The 7,861-nt window shown below is 37.8% G+C and overlaps 1 pseudogene; it reads left to right on the top strand.

The window, feature by feature from the left end:
• Positions 1 to 7,233: 7,233 nt before the first annotated feature.
• Positions 7,234 to 7,333, top strand: LOC123387883 (annotated as a pseudogene).
• The last annotated feature ends 528 nt before the right edge of the window (positions 7,334 to 7,861 follow it).

A 7,861-nucleotide genomic window follows, 5' to 3' on the forward strand; every position in this document is an offset into this window, starting at 1 on the left:
GAGAATCCGGCCACAGGGGCGGCCTTTACGGGAGGTGGGGAAATTGATCAGATGCCAGTTTTCACCAAAAAAGAGAGACTATTCTAGGTACCACCCGTTGAAATGTGTGCTCTGCTGGAGGAGACGTCTGACCGTTTCCTACAAATCGCCCAGCTATTCCAGTGGAATTACTTATCACCACATCGGTCTCATTTTCTCATGTAGGCCTTTGCTAAGAAAGCAGGCGTGCGGTATATTGCTAACATGTCTGTGCCTTTGACCAGATCACTTCACCTTCTGGGGCTTCAGATGCTTTATTGGTAAAAGAAACACTTGGATGTGATGATTTCCCAGATCTCTCCAGGTTCCCCAAACTAAAGTCTGTAAGCTAGTTTGATCACATGCCTCAATCACTAAAATATATTTGAATATCCATCTAGTTACATGTATATGTATATGCACTGCTTTATAAGTATATTATAAAGTTACAAAATATATAAAACATATAAAATACAAATTAAAAAGGAGACCAAATATGTAACGTCTAGTATTTTCCCTCCAAACCTCAATAGTTTCTCTTATGCACTGCCCGGGGTCTCCTAGATCATGGCTCCAGGCCCCTTTTCAGTTCAGTTCTGGGTTTTTTTGTTTTTTTTTTTTTTTTTTTTTTTTTATGGGTGTAAGACATTAAATCATCATTTCCACAGGGGCTAAGAGAGAACATAGGTCAGTAAAGTGACTGAAGATTACATACCCTTTGCTTGCATATTAAATACATAAAGTTTTTTATTATTTTTAAGACATTTTTAAATTTTTTTACATTTTTAAAAATATTTTATTTGACACAGAGACAGAAAGCACAAGCAGGGGGATCAGCAGGCAGAGGGAGAGGGAGAGGGGGAAGCAGGCTCCCTGCTGAGCTGAGAGCCTGACTTGGGGCTCTATCTCAGAACTAGGACCTGAGCAGACGGTAGATTGCTTAACTGACTGAGACACCCAGGCACCCCCCAAAAGTTTTTTAAAAACATAATCTTCTTCGGTTAATCTTATACTACTTCTAAAAGAGAATAGTTACAGAGAAATTTCTTTACTGAGGAAAACAGCAATGTGAGTTTATTGTAAATGGCAATTGACAATCTTGAGTCAGGGAAATATTTGAGAACAGGAGAAATTGCGGTAATCTGGAGTGTGTCTGTTGTGTCCAAAGACAGAAGCTGCTCTTCAGCCCCAGCGAGCTTTCATCACCCAGAAAGGGAGGCCTAGTGCTGCCAAATGTGATTTTTCAAAAGAATTGAGATACACAGATTTTAATGTGAAATTAAGTTAATTTCTTAATTAAAGTTGCTCAAAAATTTTAGAGTCAAGCATAAGATGAACTCTCCTCAGCTAATGGGCAGGGCCTTGGGGATCTCTAACCTAATATTCAGCTGATTTAGCTCTGTAATTTTTGTGACAATATTGGCCCTGTATTCAGACATCCAAGTCTCCGGGCAGGGTGGTTATGTATGTGTAAGAGCGAGAAACATGAAATGGCATTTCATTAAGATCATGTTTTTCTCTCACCAGCTTTTCAAAAGGGGTCACTTCTTGGATACTTCTAAGGTTCCCCATCAGACCAATAATCTATGTTTTTTTAGTCATAAAAATAAGAAAATATTACATTGTTCCTGATATACCTGCTGCTTTCGTATATGGAAATACCATAGAAAAAAGTATTATCTTAAATTGATCAGAGATTGCCAAACTTTTTCACAGATATTTTTCAGTAAATATGGAAGGCCTGTGGGCCGTTGTGGTTGCTGTTGCAAAAACTCAGTTCTGCATGGCTGTGTGAAAGCAGCCATAGACAATACTTTGCAAACAAATGAGCCTGGCTGAGTTCCAATAAAACTTTATTTACACTAACAAACTGTGGGCCAGATTTGGCCTGTGGGCTGCAGTTTGTCAATTCCCATATTAAATCACAAGCTCTTCTAGGGTGTAACCTATGTCTGATTCAACTCTGTATCTTCAGTCCATGCAATTCTGGCCCAGAGGAGGTGTTCCATGAATATTTGCTAAAATAAATTGAAGGGTGTGGAACTTAACAGTTTATGACAATTATAATTAACTTCCCATTTGGGAGATAGAAAACCCACAGTAGGGTTGATAGGCTGTGTCCACCATGAGGCTTACATCAGCATATGAATTCCCTTAGGGAATCTATGGCTCATCCAAATGTTCTGAACAAGGAAAAGAGGTTTTCTGTCAGGCTAATGAAGCAACCTGAGATCCATACCCAGACTGAATGATCAAAGAGCAAGAGCCAGAGAAGACCCTCAGAATTTCATGGATAGGCTTCTTCCAGATTTTTCCTCAACTCTTCTTTTTTAGCAACTTAAATGACCAAATACCAGGTGTCTATTGTGCTCTTACACTGTAGTGCTGTGCTTCTCAAAATTCTGGTCATGACCCACTGGGCACACACTAAAATGTTTCCCAAAACAATTCTTACTCTTCCCCCATTTCTAAATTGTTTTTAGGAACTGAGGTATAATTGATGTATAACACTAGCTTCAGGTACACAACATCATTGTTCAGTATTTGTATTTATTGTGAAATGATCACCATGACAAGCCTAGTTAACAACCACCAATGTCAGTTGTCATAGAGTTACAAAATTTTCCTCCTGCACTGAGAAGTTTTCAGAGCGACTTTCTTTGCATCTTTCAAATATGCAATGCAGTATTATTAATTAGATTTTCCATGCTGTACATTACATTCTTTATGATTTATTTATTTTATAACTAGAAGTTTGTATCTTTTGATCCCCTTTACGCATTTCTTCCATTTCCCAACCCTGAACTCTAGCAAGCACCAATCTGTGTTCTGTATTTGTGAGCTCATTTTGTTTGTTTTTTTTTAGATACCTCATATAAGTGAGATCATAGATTAGACTTATTTCACATAGCATAATGCCTCAAGGTCCGTCCATATTGTCACAAATGTCAAGATTTCCTTCTTTGTGGCTGAATATTATATATATATATATATATACACACCCACATATTTTTTCTTCATCCATTCATTTTATTTATCCATTCATCCACTGATGACACTTAGATTGTTCCCATATCTTGCCTAACTCTTATGCTTATTATGAGTAATTCACTGGGATAGCCTCTCTTTGTTTATATTTGATTTATTTTTATCATGGGTCAAATTTTCTAAATGGATTTTATCACCCACTAGATAAGGCATTTGGTATGACAATCATAGAAACATTAAGCTCTTATTCTAAAGGGATTTACACACTAACTGGAGAGATAAGGTACATCTGGAGAACAGAGTAACAGGAGATAAGTTAGAGTATCTGTAGCACTTGGAGCTCTTCACTGGTAGTAGCTGGAGTTTTAGAAACCATAGATGAGCGGTGGTATTGGTCTAGGCTAGAGGCTTGACACATGAAAAATTTATCTGAAAGGAGGAGTGGGGGAGAAATAAATGAATTGGGATAAGGCCTCACTTTAAGAAAAAAAATAAATAAATCTTCCAAATAAAAATATAGCCGAGGGCCATTTCTTTTCTCTTGATTCCATTCCCAGGATGAAGGAAAAGGGTCTCAATTAAAATTTAGCAGGGATTTGTTTATTGGAACAGTATGTGAGAGGATTAAAGAAGAATGAGAGGTCTACATGATTCATTTCCAAAACCCAAATGGAGTCATGGAAGGGCACGGTCTGAGAAGAGTCTGATTAGAAAAATCACTTTCACTTAGAAAACAGTGAAGATAACTCTTTGGAGAAAAGAGAAGACAAAATTTGAAGATTGGTGAGATCACTACAGACATGCAGTTAGAAAACAAAATCATATTTTTATTGGCTACTAAGGTTTTTATGTGAGGCAAATATAGAAGTACTTTGGTAGTTTTGTCAAATCTGGTGTGGTTTTGAGATAAAAGGGAAAAGAACCAAAAGGGTAACCAAATGGTCAGATTAATTAACTTCGATAGCTGTATTTAAGTCATGAGTAAAAACACATTGATTGTAGGAGTGAGGAGGCAAGGAGTGGAAAAGATGGAATTGGCAGAGGGCCCAGTAATCAAACATATAAAGCAATTACGCAGATTTCCATAAACACCAGGAAACTAGAAAGCAAGGGACCCTCGCAGAAGAGTTCCGAATGTGAGAACGAAACCAAACTGAAAAAAGTAAAATGAATAAAAAGGCCTACAAAATAGCATGGGACAGATAAGCCCAAGAAAGACCAACATATTTCAGAATCAAAAAGCAAAAGACTGTACACTACGATTTAAAGAGGAAAGGACACAAGGCGTAGAGAAAATAGAGGCGTAGGTTGAAATTGGAAGAGGAGGAAATAATGTAAATGCATGTTGATTTTCATTTTTAGGTATGATTCTAATTTTATAATAAGAGAAAAAATCACAACAGTAACATAACTTATTTAAAGATCATTTCCACTTTGACAATTCTACAATGGGATTTTTAGTCCAAAGGGCTTTATGAAATAAACAAACAAAAGATAGAAGAAAATAATAAAGAAGTATAACCGATGATGTTCTCTCTATGACACAGACGATGGCATCCTGGAAATCAGTAGTCTGGTTTATAAGACACTTAAAGAAGGGTGCTTATAATTATCTCCCAATGATGTGAACTGCCAAATTTTTCTCAAAATATAATTAATCTTAAACCGCTTTTAAAACATCTTGGATGTTATGAATAAATCTAATGTCACTAAGTTAATCAGAAGCCAGACTTTACTTACTTTACTGACATAATATGCTTCACACATGTTTAGGAAAAACCAGACATTTAAAAAAATTTTTTTTATTTTTTAATAAACATATAATGTATTATTAGCCCCAGGGGTACAGGTATGTGAATCGCCAGGTTTACATACTTCACAGCACTCACCATAGCACATACACTCCCCAATGTCCATAACCCCACCACCCTCTCTCTACCCCCTTCCCCCTGTCTACCCTCAGTTTGTTTCATGACATTAATAGTCTCTCATGGTTTGTCTCCCTCCCAGTCCCATTTGTTTCATTTCTTCTTTTCCTACCCCCAAACCCCTCACATTGCATCTCCACTTCCTCATATCAAGCAGATCACATGATAGTTGTCTTTCTCCGATTGACTTATTTCACTAAGCATAATGCCCTCTAGTTCCATCCACGTCGTCGCAAATGGTGAGATTTCATTCCTTTTGATGGCTGCATAATATTCCTTTGTAGATATCTATACCACATCTTCTTTATCCATTCATCTGTTGATGGACATGTAGGTTCTTTCCATAGTTTGGCTGTTGTGGACATTGCTGCTATAAACATTCGGGTGCACATGCCCCTTCGGATCACTACATTTGTATCTTTAGGTAAATACCCATTAAGCAATTGCTAGTTTATAGGGTAGCTCTATTTTCAACTTTTTGAGGAACCTCCATGCTGTTTTCCAGAGTGGTTGCACCAGCTTGCATTCCCACCAACAGTGTAGGAGGGTTCCCCTTTCTCCGCATCCTTGCCAGCATCTGTCATTTCCTGACTTGTTAATTTTAGCCATTCTGACGGGTGTGAGTGAGGTGGTATCTCATTGTGGTTTTGATTTGTATTTCCCTGATGCCGAGTGATGTGGAGCACTTTTTCATGTGTCTGTTGTAAAGCCAAATATTATATTCTTTCTTAAGGTTTATCACTTTCCAAGTGGTTTATCCTATGTTTCCAAGCATGTCTGGAAGAAACAATATTTAGAAATGATATTATGGTTTCAAGGGCAAGGGTTATTGAGCTTGGTTTCAAAGAGCTACTCGAGATTCCTTAACTTTTCTTCAGAAGAAAAGGCCCAAGTCTTTATCCTAAGACTAGTTAAGAAGTAACAAAGAACAAAATCAAGCAGCAGGACAGGTCCAAATAGTTTTGGGCCTCTGTATAAAGTAGAAGTTAGGGGCTCCCATTGTGGAACCTGGAAGCTCAGGTCTAAGTGCAGGTGCATTTAAAATAAAAAAGAAGGGGCACCTGGGTGGCTCAGTGGTTTAAAGCCTCTGCCTTCAGCTCCGGTCATGATCCCACGGTCCTGGGAGGGAGCCCACATGGAGGGGGGGAGGTCTCTGCTCAGCGGAGAGCCTGCTTCCTCCTCTCTCTCTGCCTGCCTCTCAGACTACTTGTGATCTCTGTCTGTCAAATAAATAAATAAAATCTTTTAAAAAATTAATTAATAAAATAAAATAAAATAAAAAAGAATAGCAGGAGGCATAGACTCTCCATCCTAGCTGTAGGGCTTTCCTTCAGGAATTCGTCCTATCTTTGTCATATGTTCTCAAGACAAACCACTATCTTCTCTCTGCTCTGGGCAATTTACCCTAATAGATGGCTTTTACTTATACTATTATAGAAAAATTTTCCTGGGCTCTGTATCAGCTCCCAAAGTAGTTTTAACATATTTTGTTACATCTCTTCTCTCTATTACAGTTTCTTTACAGAGGTAAATTCATTACAAACATAAATATTATATATGTTTGTGGATGCTGTGTGTATACCGGCAAACAGACTAATGTGACATCCCATTTTCTCATCCCCCCACACAACGCATAGGCAATACTAAGTGGGGGGTGAAGTTATTAACGTGTCATGGACAGCCAGCAGTGACCTTTGAAAAGTGAGGTTTCCCTAAGTCTTTCTCTGTATAAGACCAGAATTTATTCTGCCCGTGTTCTATATTACAACTCGTGAAATGGAATCTTCAATGACAAAACGTAAGAAGGCAGAACATAAAAATGACTAACTTTTTTCAGGAAGAGAAATTCCTCTTTAGAAAAGAAACTACATTACCAGAACCAAAGGCATGTAACAGTATTTTCTGAGTGAATAGTAAGATATTTTCAGGCTAAGATCACATAACTTCTTTTCCTTGTTGAAAGGTCACTACTAAGCCAGGTCACTTAACTCTGGTCACTTGGATAGTGCTGGGTCAAATGTGAGCAGACAGGCCCAGGAGTAAGGGTTGCAGGACTCACGAGTATAACTGGAGGGACACCTGGGTGGCTCAGTTCCTTAAGAATCTGCCTTTGACTTAGGTCATGATCTCAGGGTCCTGGGATCAAGTCCTGTATTGGGTTCCTTGCTCGGTGGGAAGCCGCTTCTCCCTCTGCCTCTGCTTGCCAGTCCCACTGCTTGTGTTCTCTCTTGCTCTCTCCTTCAAACAAATAAATAAATAAAATCTTAAAAAAAATAAAAAAACGAGTAAAATTGTGGGTCTCTCTTTGACAGCAACATACCAAAATCAGAACAATACAAAGAGTAGCACATTCCCTGTGCAAGGATGACACACAAATTTGTGAAGCCTTCCATGCTTCTTTCATGTTTTCTGCATATTAAAAAATCCTACTTTACCAATCCATAAACTATTCAACACCTATAAAACGAAAAAAAAAAAAAAGAGTAAAACCAGAGGCCAGCATACCGTATTGTCTCAATATTTAAGTTATAAATCAAGCTAACACACTGTAAAAAATGTTTTATTCTCTGACCTTGACATACATCACTGTCATAATGACAAAATTGGAAATATGTCCAAATCTATGACTTTTATATGACTGGAAGTCAGCAATTATCAAAGACAAGCACATTAATTTTTATTGTGCACATCTCTGTGTTCCGTGGGTGGTCCAATGATACTTGGATGACTAATATAATGCATATAGAAATTTAATAGTAGTATAGTAAATACTCTATACACTAAAAAATTCAAAGTACTATGCAAAATATTCCACAGCCACCAGATACAAGTGCTATGAATAGCACACTCGTCTAGTCTGGGAGTAATCTCTGGAACCATGAATCAGGACCCAAAGAAGAGCCAGAACAATGGCTGCTCAGCACTAC

The sequence above is a fragment of the Mustela putorius genome, unplaced genomic scaffold (genome assembly GCF_011764305.1).
Source record: "Mustela putorius furo isolate JIRA1106 unplaced genomic scaffold, ASM1176430v1.1 tig00003863_pilon_pilon_pilon, whole genome shotgun sequence".
Taxonomy (NCBI): Eukaryota; Metazoa; Chordata; class Mammalia; order Carnivora; family Mustelidae; genus Mustela; species Mustela putorius.